The sequence below is a fragment of the Chiloscyllium punctatum genome, chromosome 16 (assembly GCF_047496795.1).
Source record: "Chiloscyllium punctatum isolate Juve2018m chromosome 16, sChiPun1.3, whole genome shotgun sequence".
In the NCBI taxonomy this organism is placed as follows: Eukaryota; Metazoa; Chordata; class Chondrichthyes; order Orectolobiformes; family Hemiscylliidae; genus Chiloscyllium; species Chiloscyllium punctatum.
Window position 1 is genome coordinate 36,767,355 of NC_092754.1, and position 14,930 is coordinate 36,782,284.

General features: G+C 40.7%; 1 protein-coding gene across 3 annotated transcripts in view; it reads left to right on the top strand.

Annotated features, from left to right (window-relative positions):
• Positions 1 to 14,930, top strand: part of ajap1 (adherens junctions associated protein 1) — a 367,197-nt gene that overhangs the window by 332,677 nt on the left and 19,590 nt on the right. For 2 of the 3 annotated variants that reach the window (XR_011962715.1, XR_011962714.1), the window contains one exon: positions 6,296 to 6,422. The exons of the other annotated variant lie outside the window; for it this stretch is intronic. The gene's annotated coding sequence lies outside the window, so the exon portion shown is untranslated. The remainder of the gene's footprint in view (positions 1 to 6,295; positions 6,423 to 14,930) is intronic. 3 annotated transcript variants of the gene reach the window in all.

The window sequence follows — 14,930 nt, forward strand, 5'->3', positions numbered from 1 at the left end:
AGAATCCTTGACATTGATTCAGCTCCCTCCGAGTGAACAGAACCTCTGATGAAGAGTCACCTAGACTTGAAATGTTAGCTTGCTCTCTCTCTCTGTTGATGCTGCCTGACCCACTGTGATCTCCAGCATTTGTTGTTTTCAGAACCTCTGACACTCCTGTTTATCTCAGTCAGCCAGGGCTCCCTGATTGGACCAGATGAAGAGCCCCATTCAGGGAACTCATACTCAGAGCTCCACCTGGCTGACCTTGTAACAATCATTATATTGGGTATTGAGTATCTTTTAACAGAATTAGGTACAAACAATTATTGCAAGAAAACTATAGATGGTGAGCAGTTGAATGAAATTTGAGATTGTACTCTGGAGCTTGAAACTCCATTATTCTTCTGGCATATGTCTGCTGTAAAGACAGCCACTGGGGGATGTTGCAGTAGTTAGGGACTTAGAAAGCTATGTGCTCAACCTTTTTCCAGTTAAGTGTGAGTTGCATTGAGTTGAGTGGAGTAGCTTGCACTATCACAAGGCCCAGTGCGTTTTCTTGCTGTATCTTATCAAACCCATCTGATTCATTGCCCACCATGCCCCTATGGCACTGCTGGCATCTGGTTTGCAGCAGACCGTACCAGGTACCACTCCCCAGAACAACCCATCACTCAGCAAATATCATGGAATTCACCAGTATCCCTTGCACCTGTGCCATCTTCAAAAGCCCATTGTGTACCCAGACAGGGACTGTCAGTCAGGAGTGGCAGATGGTTGATATTGGTGCTCCACTCTGTGGGCACCACTCTGGAGATCCTGCAGGATGAGGTTGTACAAGGGACGGTCTTCCTCTTACCCCACAATTAGCATTGGAGGACATGGACCAGACCATGCCAGCCTGGTTAAAGAAACCTCGGCCCGGAGAAATGCCCAGAATAAGGTCAATGTCTTTATCCTCTCCATCGGCATTAATGCCACCATCTTTTGTTTGCTACCTCACACTCACTCTCTGAGTCTCTGCTATCCTATCTACCTCTCAGCAGGGCTCAAACTCTATCACTATCTTACTATTGCCTGCAACATCCTTCCTCACTCAGTGATTCCCAGCCCAGCCTCCACCACCACTCACCATGCATGCTCACTGCTGTCCTACTCACTCGATCAGAATACCACCTCACTGTACCAAATGTAATACTTGTGCTCCCCATCTTCATCTCCCATATTCCCTTCTCCCCTCTCATTCCAGGAGGGAAACAGCCCACAGTAGGGCAGAAAGAGTCAACGCGGGTGGTGAGCAGCCTCGCATTTGATTCCTGATCTCTTATGAGGAGAGCGTCCTGCCTCTCAGGTATCAGACTGCTGTTGGAGGCTGCCCTAGACTTACTCCACCAGTGAAGACAATCTCCCTTGACTTGAGTGAGGACTCCTGATGACCATGACAAGCTTCCTGGCTTTGTGGCTGTGTTAACTGGCAGTGTTAACGTGAGCCTGATATCTCTGGCTGAGGGGCAAAGTGTGCAAGGCAGGGATGTTGAGAATGAGTGAGAGTGAGCAAAGAGTTCAAAGATGCAGCCTGGCCCAATCCATTAGGGCGGCATGGTGGCTCAGTGGTTAGCACTGTTGCCTCACAGCGCCAGGGTCCCAGGTCCGATTCCAGCCTTGGGCGACTGTCTGTGTGGAGTTTGCACATTCTCCCCGTGTCTGCGTGGGTTTCTTCTGGGTGCTCCGGTTTCCTCCCACAGTCCAAAGATGTGCAGGTCAGGTGAATTGGCCATGCTAAATTGCCCGTAGTGTGAGGTAAGGGGTAAATGTAGGGGTATGGGTGGGTTGCGCTTCGGCGGGGCGGTGTGGACTTGTTGGGCCGAAGGGCCTGTTTCCACACTGTAAGTAATCTAATCTAATAACCTGGGCGTGTGTGTCCCTGAACATACACTGTTCTTGCTGCAACATTACAGTGAGAGCTGCTGGTGGAACCTGACGGGTTTGAATTTCAGCCCCTCAAAAATAGTATTCATGTAATAGTCAACTCCATAAATTTAATCTTAAAATGTCATCAAAAAATTTTGATTATTACTCAAGTATATATGATATTTACCTTCAAAACCTGAAAATATATTTGGTTGATGGGATTTATTGTTATATTTTAAAACACATTTGCATTTGTTTGGAACCAATGAATCATCAAATCAAATTTCTGACCCAACAGTCATTTATCTGTGGTATTCTGGACCTAACTACTGAGGGATTAGAAGAACTGGTTAAAAGTTAGCAATGGTCTCTTTAGATAATGTATCAAATCCAGAGAAAATTACCTTGAACTTTTTTGCTGGATGGTAGTCTTTGAGCTGAGACATTAAATTTAAACACCATCTGTCTCCTCTGAAGAGGTTCCTCTTGGTGCCCTGCAGCCAATGTTGTTCCCTCGACCATCGTCACAAACTAAAACAGATTGTCTCGTTGTCATCCCGTTGTTGTTTGTGTGTAGCTGGTCTGCTGAGTTTCTCGATATTACAACAACGGCGCACTTACTTGGCTGCAAAGTGCTTTAGGAAATTCTGAGGTCATGAATGGCACTTTGCGAATGCAAGTTACTTTTCTTTAAACATAGCGACCATATACCCCCATCAAATAACCATGCTCAAAGTGAGTATGGGTCAGAGACACATTTACAGACCCAGTTTCTAGCCCACTCACCTTTTTGAGTACTGGGTGCATTGGGAGTGCTGAATGAATCCTTTTCTCGGATTTATTAAATGCATTTCAAGATCCTGAGCAGACTGGATAGAGTTGACAGGGAGAATCCATTTGCATTCCTAAATGAAACAAGAATGAGATGGTATGCAAATGAAGCAAGGCCGACATGAGAAAAAAAGAAACTTTTTCGGATAGTGAGTGGAATTTGGAATGTACTGCCTGGAAGTATGGTGGAAGCAGATTCAATAGAGGCATTCAGAAGGATTTTGGATGTTTATAAGGATAGAAATGATGTTTAAGGTTGTCGGACAAGGCAGGAGATTGGAACTATCAACTAAAACCTGTGCAGGCTGAATGGCCTTCTTCCACCATTCTGTGGCTTCAAACTCAAATAGCTATCTAAGGATATATTGACTGAATCTGAGCATCATACATTCATATTCCATCTTTTCCAATTTTACTTAATTGGCTGGTTACCTGGGCAACAGGGAAAGTCTAACAATGGACAACACATTGTATTAAATTCAGAATTTCGATAAACAGTTGATTTTTCAGTTGTACCTCATCAAGATACTGTAATCCTACTATTGATTCAGGACAGTTTAGAATGGCACAAAGTAGACATAGCTGAGAAAAGCTATATTCATCTCAACTATCATCTAGAAAATAGTGCCAACACTTCTGTTATCCTTAAGGTATTTTTCAAGATTTTGACATTGACATGACTCCTCTGGGTGAGCTCTTCCTCTTAATGATCCAAATAAATCCAAATCCATCTATAACTGCTTTTTGCCTGTGTTCTTCCAGCAGGTTCTTAATCTAGTTCAACAAATAATACAAACTCCAGAGGCTTTGATCTTGTAAAGGATCCCTGTGTGTGATACATTATCGAAAGCTTTTTGGGAGTCAGCAGTGATTACTTGACTTCCCTCATCAACTATTTTCTTAACTCCTTCAAAAAATACCATTAGTTTCCTTATGATATAACCTCCTCTTAAAAAGTCATATTGGCTGTCCCGAATATGCGTATCTCTATCCATTCATTCTGTACTGTAACCCCAAAGAGTTACTGCACAGCATATGTGGCACAGTGGTTAGCACTGCTGCCTCTTGGTGCCAGAGACCCAGGTTCAATTCCCACCCTCAGGCAACTGTCTGTGTGGAGTTTGCACATTCTCCCTGTGTCTGTGTGGGTTTCCTCCAGTTTCTTCCCCCTGTGCAAAAAAGTGTGCAGGCTAGGTGAACTGACCATGCTAAATTGCCTGTAGTGTTAGGTGAAGGGATAAATGTAGGGCAGAGGGTCGGTGTGGACTTGTTGGGCCGAAGGGCCTGTTCCCACATGATAAGTAAGCTGATATGTCCATCTTCTTGAGGAGATACCATCCAGGCCAACTTTTCCATCTATTTTCAAGTTGCTATTGTTAGATCTAACAGAATATGTTAATCTATTTTGATTATCCTAATTTTATTGAAATGGTTCAATTGGAATAGTCGAGCATTCTGTTTGAGTATGTATTAAAGCAAATATTAATTGAACATTTCATTCATATAAACTGATGCCTTTCTAAGTTGGCCTGTAGCATTTTTTAATAGTCTGATGTAGTATTTGAGAGAGTTCACATAACTTATCCAACTACTTTCATAGTCGTTTATAGTCTCCTTACCCATCGGCCTGTCAGCTGACCTTGGATTCTTCAACAGACCCTTTTACTCAACTGTGTTTCATCAAGTACTAGATGTAATTAACATACAAAAACATTTCTGTTTACACCTTTTGTTTTCTTTGTACATGGCTTGTTTCCCACCCAGACTTTTTCTTATCATACTCCCTCGTTTTAACTTTGGATACGCTGTGTATATTTGTTTCTCACCTTTTTATATATCTTGTTGTTAAAGACTTTCCATTTATATTCTACATCATTCTCACAAGCACTAATAGGGTAGTCAGTTTCCCCTAGAGGATGCGAAACATTTGTCAACTGGAACTAGCATTCCAGGGAAAACTTCAAGAATATATTATTTACCTGGAGGTATAAAAATAATCCCTTCATATTTTAAGAAAATGTGACATGTTGCATCTTCTCATTTTCTGAGCTTGGATTTTTTTTTATTATGTGTTTGCCTGTTGCATTCCTTTGAGTCCTAGAAGATAATGGCCACATTATTGACCAAAACAATTGAAGAAATTCCTCTCCAGTGTTTACTCTGAGAATGTCTGAGCCATTTAAATCAGAAAGCTCTCAGTTTTATTCAGCCCTGATGAGGTTGTCTCAGTTTAGGGTATTTAGATGCTAAAGATGGCCCCTCCCATTGCCCTGGGATCCTGCTCCTTGTCATTACTGTCCAGTTGTCATCATTAGATCGTTGATGGATTCAATCTTTAATGGATAAAAGTACTGTTTGGTCAGAATTGGGATTCATTGCAAAATAATCTTCTGTCGCTCCCATGGCCAAAAAGATAAGCATTGCTTGGGACAAGGTACAATGCTGGGGGTAATCAGAGTCCAGGAGTCAATGCCTTCAGGAGAGGAGAGTGAAGGGGTGAAAATTGGTGAGAGACAAAGTTTGGAACCAAAGTAAGTGTAATTAGAGGCCAATCAAATTCATTCAGTAAGCAACAATCAAATGTGTGTTCTTGGGTCATTGCCTACAAATGCTCAGTATTTGAGAAGTGACCTTGACATTCCTGTCAGGTTATAGTTCAGAATTTTAGTCACGAGTACCCAAGTGAAGGTTTATTCCAAACGTTGATTTCTTTTCATGATCAGTTCACTATTATGAGAATTACTTAGTTATCATTACTTGTGGGAAGTTTATAATTTTACACAACCTTAGAGGAAGATAAGGTGAGAGAGTGAAGGCTAAAGGCAATCAATGCTGTATATAGGGGTCAGGACACTTGCCTGCCTGGCCTCTCAGTTAGAGAGTAACCAGTGTTGCAAGCTGTTGTGGAGTGAAATCAAGCCACTCGTGTGCAACTATTTCAAATCAGGCATGCTTGAGTCAGTCAGCAGAAATAGAGACCCTGTCTCCTGGGTGGGGAAATGGTGCGTCTTATTGAGATGAACACAAACAATGATTTGAATGGGAAAGATGGAATATATGCATCATTTTAAATAAAAAACAGAACAATGTAACAATCATTGGATGTAGGAATGTTGCCTTCAATCCAAAAGCATTCATAAAGTGTTAATAAGGCATGATTATTTATTTAATGTATGACTCAACGTTTTAGGAACAACAGGCCCAGTTTAGTTAAGGATTTGATGTTTTGTATGTGTTGTTATTAAGGGTGTCTGCCTGCTAATTTTTAATAAATTCCACAAACTTTGATTTCTTAAAAAAAAAGAAATTAAAAACGTTTTGGTGAAATTTTCAACAAAACTGAAGATGTTAATCGGCCCAGTTTTGGGGATCTTGATCAAACCGACACCTGGCTTAAAATATCAGAAGAGTCTTTTTTTCATTAAAGGTTAGAGGTCGATGCTCTAATAACTTGGCAAAGTGCCACTTCACAAAGACTTTTTTTTTCAAGCTTAGCTTGTAGCAAGCCGTACTAGGCCTGCTTGATGTGTATTACTTGCCAGCACGTGCAAGCCCATTTCTCTGCTCACTGCAGAACACCCCCATCTGAACGGCAGCTAATCCCAGTGCCCTTCGTATCGGAGAAATGGTTTGAAATCTCCTGCTGACTGGCCGAAGGTTCTTACTCCTGGGGCGGGCAGACATCACCTTTCTAACTCTTGGTAAGTATGACTCTCCAGTTCAGACCATCTGCTCCTTTCACATTAATTGTTAATGTTGTCTGAGGAGGAAAGGCCAGATATTAGAGAAAAATAAATCCAGTGTAGCCTTTGTTGGGATCAATTCCATCCTAATGGCATTGTTGGCATTTCTGTGGTGTTGTTAAACATCATTCAATGTGCGTGGAAAGAGTCTGCACTGTGTCCTGCAGTGATCTTATTCCAGAAAGCACAACAAAGCCAACTTGTGAATGTGGTATCACTGCCCATCTACCAATTGGGATCTATTTTCGACATCCAAATTTGACATTCATACCGTGTTCGGTTAACATGAGGTTAACATCATTCCCTTTGCCCTATTTACTTCAGATAGTCCAACAAATTGAAATCCCAGCCAATTTAGAAATACCGTAAAATGTTGAATATGGCCCAGAAGCCAAGCCCACAAACCACATCAATCCCACCCAACAATGCTTGTGGAGCAATGGAAATTTTCACCACTTGGAAGTGCAGGCTGTTTTTTTGTGAAAGACCTTCCAAACACACTCTCACCGAAAAGGTTTGAGTTTCAGGTTTTTCACACTCCTGAAGAAACAATGGGTTTGTATGACCACTGGTGTGATGTGCTCCAATTTAAAAGGAAGATCCTTGATTAGGTACAGCCTGTCTTCAGTATACGCCTCTGCTATGTATAATGGTGATTTGAAGATTGACATAATTGCAAGGAAAACCAGTTGAAATAGTGCAACGTTCAAATGGTCACCCATTGAATATTCCTAATTTTCAGGAAAGATCATTCAAGTTAATTTTCTTGGGGGTGGGAGAATTAATTATTATAGTGCTACCTTTTCCTCTCTGTATCCTTCAGAAATATTTCTCAGCAATGTTATGGATAAGGATCTGAGTCATGGAATGAAAATAATGGAGTTCAGGGCAAGACATTTGAACGTTATATGCACAGTGACCATTCAACTTGGCACTAAATAGCTTCAAAATATGGTCTCAGGAAAGCTGACCTTGTCTGTGTCTGGAATTAAAATTTGTGAAGCTTTAATTGGTTTATTACTGATTCTTTTCAGCTTCCCAGCAGATTTATCAATTCAATATTGTGTTAGCTATGTTTACAATGGGGATGAAGTGAAGTGGATAAAGACCAATAGACACCAAGATAAAGGACTTTCTTTTTAGCTAGCTTATCCAGGGTGCAGTTGCTTATTTCAAATCATTTATGACCTAAAGCATCTCAAAAGACTTGACATATTTGCAAATTGTGGCAAAATTTCAGAAGGTTCAACAAAGAGAGCAATGAAGCATTGCTTACATTGGATGCCATCCGTGACTCAACTGTTTAATGATGAAGCCAAGTTCGCTGTTTTTCGAAAATAAATGTTGTTGTATTTGTTTCTGGGAAAAGAAAACCTAATATTTGTAGAAAACCTCAGGGGTTTAAAAACAAAACATAGCAAGTAAATACCTATTTGTTTATAAACAAATCTTGGCATAAGTCAATGAACGTTTAGGAAGAAGTCACAATTGTTCCTTGAAAGTAGGAATTGGCCTGTATTTTAACTTATGGTTATGACTTTGGATATACCATTTACGCTAAATCTGTTTTTGATTTAATATTAAACACTGTAAGGGCAATAAATGAGCTGAGTTTTACAAAAGTACCCATGGTGTTTCAAAATAGTCTTTCCATCCATCTGGCATTGTTTTATATTAAAATGTAGTATGTTTGAGTATTGTTAATCATGTATTAATCTTACAATGATAAACTTGTTCAATTTTATCATTTTCTAACTTTGCCTCTCTTTGCTTAACTTTACCTAGCAACTTGCATTAATAGAACATGGTTAAATTAGTAAAAACATGAGGGTCACAGAAGCTGAAAGAAAAAAAATGTACATCAAACCAAAGAACATACCCTTAGAAGGAAAAACCAAAGATTTGGCCAGAGGTCGGATCCTACAGAGGCTCTTAAAGAAGGAGAGAAACAGCAGAGATTTGAAGGAGTTCAGGAAACGAATTCCAAACTGTAAAATCTATACATTTCAAAATGCTGGGGTGAAAGAGATGAGTATGCACAAAAAGCTAAAATCTGAGGAATAGGACAGATCGAAAGGGTGAAGGATATTCAAAGTTTGGGAGAAGATTTGTAGCTCGGGTGCTCGTTGTTGTGGTTCTGTTCGCCGAGCTGGGAATTTGTGTTGCAGATGTTTCGTCCCCTGTCTAGGTGACATCCTCAGTGCTTGGGAGCCTCCTGTGAAGTGCTTCTGTGATGTTTCCTCCGGCATTTATAATGATCACTATAATATCACTATAAATGCCGGAGGAAACATCACAGAAGCGCTTCACAGGAGGCTCCCAAGCACTGAGGATGTCACAGAGACAGGGGACGAAATGTCTGCAACACAAATTCCCAGCTCGGCGAACAGAACCACAACAATGGTGAAGGATATGATAGAGATAAGGAAGGGTGAAGGCTTGAGGAATATAAACAACAAAGATGTACATTTTAACTTGAAGATTTTGGAGACCTCTGAGACTATGTTAGCTGATGAAGATAAGATGATAGAACAATGAGGTTCGGTATGGGATATACCTGTAGGGTTTTGGAAGAGCCAAAGTTTCAGGATTTTGGACAGTGTTTGGCAATCTAGACAATCATTGGATATGTCAGGAGTTCAGCAGCAGAAGGGCAGCAATAAGAAAGGAAGCTTTTAACTTTAAATATAAACTTATACATTGCTTAAAAAGAGACGTGATGTTGAAGCTTTGTGTTCATCAGGATCAAAGTTTTTTTTTAAATGTAATCAGTAAAGAGACAGATTAGTTCCTGGTGTTTTTCCAAGCTAACCAAAATGCAACTAATCAGCATTCTCTTCTCATGCTGCAGAAATTGTTCTTTCCTTTCTAAAGTTGGTTTCCTTGCAGTTCAGAGGAATACAAGATGAAAAACTTTGACTTTGTCCCTTCCTTTAAAATCACTATTTAAGCTTTGTACTGACAAGCAATGAATCATTTGTTCCTTGGAACATGTTGAGCTGAATTAAGGTTGATACTTTGTGATCTTACTTCTTGTTTTCTCATTCCTTTTAACTCCTTCCACACACTCCCACCCCGAGGTTTGTTCCTCTATGAACCTGGGGGCTACTCTGGCCCTCAGCGACCACTGATGGCCACTGATCCTCCATCTTTGATACTTTTGATGGTATATTGAACTGATGGTGACCCTCGCCATCAATGCAGTTTTGGTTTCCTTGCTATCCCAAATGATGCAACCAAGACTTGCACACAATGAGCAAAATATTGGTTAAAGGGCAGGATAAGCCTTCATTGTAAAGGGTGCTAACTCATTAGGAAAGGAATCATCCTCACCATATTGAACCCCTGAGCTATACATCTCTCTAACTTTGTTCCTGGGTTTCAGAATCTCTTTCTGCCTGGCATTTCTTCTGCAATATTATAAATTTGGTTTGGAGATGTCAGTGTTGGACTAGAGTATCCAAAGTTAAAAATCATACAACACCAGGTTATAGTCCAACAGGTTTATTTACAAGCACTAGCTTTCTGCGCGCTGCCCCTTCATCAGGTGGTTGTGAAGTATAAGCCACAACCACCTGATGAAGGAGCAGCACTCCGAAAGCTAGTGCTTGTAAATAAACCTGTTGGCCTATAACCTGGTGTTGTGTGATTTTTAACTTTATAAATTTGGTTTCACCTAATCAGCACATTTCATCCCACTCACTCTTCTCCCGCTTTTTGATGCCCCATGTTATGTCCTCGACCTTCAATTTAGATGACTGACTATAACATGGTTAGAAAGTGCCTGGAAAGATGAGACTTCCTCATGAGGATATCCAATCCACCAAATCAATTTGCTACGATCATTATCACAGGCAGTCGACTGTCATTTGGGAGAAGCCCAAAGTTGTTGCCTTCCTTTCAGTGAGTTACAGATTGAAGGAGTTGTAAATGCATCTTCTATTTCCACAGTTGCTCTTCAGCTTTCAATGATGAACAAGATTGGGTATAAACCTCAATCTGCTTTGGTATATATTTTCAGACTTTTGGGCTGAATGTATGATTCCTTTCCAGATGTGATGACCTTAGAGCATGAGTCAGAAAATTCACTTAGTTGTTAATGATATGGTTGCAATCCACTCTCGTGTATTAACAGACTTACTGTCTCAACCCCGTCTCAATCATCCTTAAGAACTGTTTCCTCAGCTTTCAATATGGTTGCTGAATATAGTAGGCGCCTCGTTGTAAGTGAAGTAGAAATTATGGATGCTCCCTCATGAACTGATGGATGCAGACATTGGATGTGCCAGAAATACACATTGTGCTCATGTATTATATTACATAAAAATGGCAATAAATCCCATCTGCTTTATTTGTTATATTACAATTACAGCCATAATAATTCTGATAATTAACCACTTAGCCATTACTAATTATTGTATGTTCATATTCGATGAAAATTGCTTTACAAACTAATCACAAGAAGGGTCAGTTTTCAATTTTGATTGCCTTAAAATGGCAGCACCCTTTAATTGGGGAGGAGTTACCTTCGGTTTTGATCATCATTTCTCCAGCCGGTAAGTGTATCTAATTTAAATGACTAGGAGGAGAAAGAACAAATGAATTTGTTGTGTGCCACTTTCAATCCACTGTGTCACAGTTTATTAATTACCTTGTAGCTTCGCTCGAATTATTTCACCAACCCATACTGTTTTCCTTCCCCTGATGCCTTACTGAAAGCCAGTGTCCTTTTGAAGTTAACAAGGAAAGGCCGAAACCGGCCACTTTTGGCTCTGAAAGGTGCCCAGAGGAATGCAAGATGAAAAACTTCGACCTTCTCTCTTTTTTTAAAAAAAAAGCAACATTTAGACTTTGTACTGACAAGTAATGAATCATTTGTTCCTTGGGAAAGCTGTCTCAGAAATGTGAGCAACATGAGACACGAGCTGTCTCACAGTGCAACTTTGTAGTAAAAAGGTGAGTGGCATTCTCCATGAAGAGGATGCCACTATCAGCTGGAAAGATGTTTTTGATTCTGGATGTGGGTTTGTTCGCTGAGCTGGAAGGTTCATTTGCAGACACTTCATCACCCTAATAGGTAACATCTTCAGTGGGCCTCCAGGTGAAGCACTGTTGATAATTTGTGCTTTCTATTTATGTTTGGGTTTCTTTGGGTTGGTGACATCATTTCCGGTGGTGACATTATTTCCTGTTCTTCTTCTCAGGGGGTGGTAGATGGGGTCTAACTCGACGTGTTTGTTGATAAAGTTCCGGTTGGAATGCCATGCTTCTAGGAAATCTCGTGCGTGTCTCTGTTTGACTAGTCCTAGAATTGTCCTTCCTCATCTGAATAAAAGGATACTAGTGAGAGAGAGTCATGTCGTTTTGTGGCTAGTTGATGTTCATGTATGCAGGTTTTGATTAGTAATGTGGATATAGGTTTATGTCTTAGTGTGATGCCAAGAATGTAGCCTGTGTATCCCAAAGAATGACATGAAACAGCATGGCCTATTGACTGTCTGTGGCAGGCAGTGTCCCAAATGTCCTCAACCAGCAGGGTGCTCAGAAACACTCAGCACACCATAAATGTAATGAGAGGTGAATGTAAAACTGGACAGCGCTGCCTAAATAATCCTGACTGTGCTTAGAAATACACCTGACCCATTTAAGATTAATAGCTGGGTTTGCGGTATGGTTCATTTCTGTGTCTCAGGACCTATATATACAGCACCACTTTGATTATCCAAACAAGACGGGTGGGGAGTATCATGTTCAGACAATTGATTGTTCGAATAACTGATTTGATCATAAACAAAGGAAGCCATACTGGGATCTTGAAATCTTATTCGGATAATTGATGTGCAAATAACCGAGGTTGTTCTGTATATTCACATACAGAACCCTGTTCATTTTAGCAGCAGGAATTTGTCCATGTGTTGCATCTCTTTTTCATTGAGGAAAGGATCATGGAGACGGTGAATCTCTAATGCATTCCTGAATGTAATGAGCTGACCAACAGAACCTACACAAGGCTGTTCTGAGTTTAAAGTAAGATTCATAGTTAGCAGTCTTCATACCGAACATGGTCTAACAGTACAGGGGTGGCACGGTGACTCAGTGGTTTGCACTGCTGCTTCACAGCGCCAGAGACCTGGGTTGGATGCCCACCTCGGGCACTGTCTGTGTGGAGTTTGCACATTCTCCCTCTGTCTGTGTGGGTCTCCTTCTGGTGCTCCAGTTTCCTTCAGCACAATCCACAGATGTGCTGGTCAGGTGAATTGGCCATGTAAATTGCCCATAGTGGGAGGTGCATTAGTCAGGAGTAAACATCAAGTAGGTGGATGGGTCACTCCTTGGAGGGTCGGTGTGGACTTGTTGGGGTGAAGGACCTGTTTCCAGACTGTAGGGCATCTAGTCTAACCCATCAGCGTTGTCTTCTTACGCTGTTTAAATAATTGCTCCATTTCTTTCTTTGATTTCTTGAGTCCCACTTTTGATAAATGCAGGATAAAAAGCTTCAACTTCATTTCTCTGTTTAACAATATTTACAATCTGTAACACCAAGCAATTATTGAAATTAGAAATAATTGGGGGAGCATTTCCTCACACTGCTGCCGCTTTTCACACAGATTAATTAACTCGATCGTGGTTGCAATTTTTCAGTTGAAAAATGCCATTGGCAGACTGCCATGCATTCTATGCCACTTGATCTGCTTGAACTGGCAAAACTGCATGGGTGAGGCATAACCATTGGTTCACTAATTGCAATACTTAACAGTTTTATTCAAACAGAAAGTAGAATCCCGTTCTTATACTTGAACTGGAAATAAGGTATTTCCGCATTGCGATTGCCAGCAGTTTAGATATAGATGGAGTGGACACTGTAAAAAGTAATAGTGTAAATTTGTATAGTGCGCTGCCTAAAGAGAATGACAAGCCAGTGACTTTTGCAATACAGCAGGAAAGGAGGTGCTCAGCATTGGGAAAGGGAAATATGGCAAGGCTAAAATGCAACAAGGCATAGCGAAAGAGAATGAGGTCAGAAAAAGGGTTGATTCTTTGAGACTTGGAAGACTTTCTTCTGTTTGTTTCTGGTGCAGATATCAGAATTATACAGGCTGATCCAATTGAAACAGGTCCTTAGCAGGGTCAGGCAGATGTAGCACTGGGATTCCACATATTTCTCCACATAGTTCACCTCAAGCACAAGAGTTAGGTTGACTTCTATGACATTTCTAATTATCGTCTGTATTTTCTTAACCGGTCACTTAACCCTTTTAACTCTGCTGTGGGCTCCTTAGGTCAAATTGTTATGAGCATGCAATCCCTCTAGCCTACTTCGTAAGCCTTCGCTGTGGCCTCACATTCATTAGCAGGAAGCACAAAGTATATTTGCTAGAGCTGCGAAGAAACTCTATAACTCAAAACTAAACCTAGTACCATGCTTCCCAATTAAATTAGCAGCTCTTTCCATCTATTGCACAATCAATAGTCATGGCCCTTGAGGGTCTGATTGTAAGGTTTATGGAAACTGGTGTCAAGTTTTTGTTTTAATCCTAAGACTTAAATGAGATTGGAGGTGAGGAAGGGGATAATTTAAACCCGATTTAAGCAGTGGAAACGAGCAGCAGGGTTGATTAGTTATGGCTACCCAAGTTATTCTCTTGCATCGAACTGCTTGGAAATGACAGGTTCCAACTTCCACCATCTCACATAAGCAGAAGGCTATGTTATCCATCCAGAATTAGTGAGGTCCTTTTGTACGCATGTTTATTGAGTGCCAATGATGCAGCTGACTCTGTAATCTTTAGCAAGGGCCCGAGGAAGAAACAGAAGTGTTTCATACAACAAGGAACTGTGGTGAGAGGAACCCTAAAAAGGCAAGATTATCGACTTCCTTTACCTTCGTTCGGAGTCCAGGATGAACGGGAACCTTGGAAATGCTTGGCCTTTCCTGCTGCTCTCGTTTACACCTCCCTCCGCATTTTGAGAAATGCAGTTGTACTAACTGTGCTAGCTGGCTTACTGTGGCCATGTACCCTTCTGCTGTAACTTGCTTTTCTTTTAGTTTGTGGCAGCTGTAAGGGCATTTGTTGAAACAGGATTTCAGTAGTGTCCCAGGAGTGATTGAATCAATTATGGGGATGTAAGAGAGCCAGCCACTATTAAAAAGAAAATTTAAAACTGCAGTCTGTAACTGTGAAATGCGTGTTGAGTGAGTGACTGTGAACTTTTCCGTCCCTGCTGCTGTAGGATTGATAGAAGATATGAAGTATTTAATTTTTTTGACTGGCAGTTCCAAAACATTAAGATAGAATTAAATTAAAATCTTAACCATATAAGAGTAACATCCCTGTTATCAGCACGGGTGAAATATTTCACTGAGGAGCAGAGATTTTGAAGGATTTAAATACATACTTTGAACCCTCATATAATATTACTTAAGAATGGCATTTACTCAAACTCAGAGGAAGCAGTGAGAGGAAG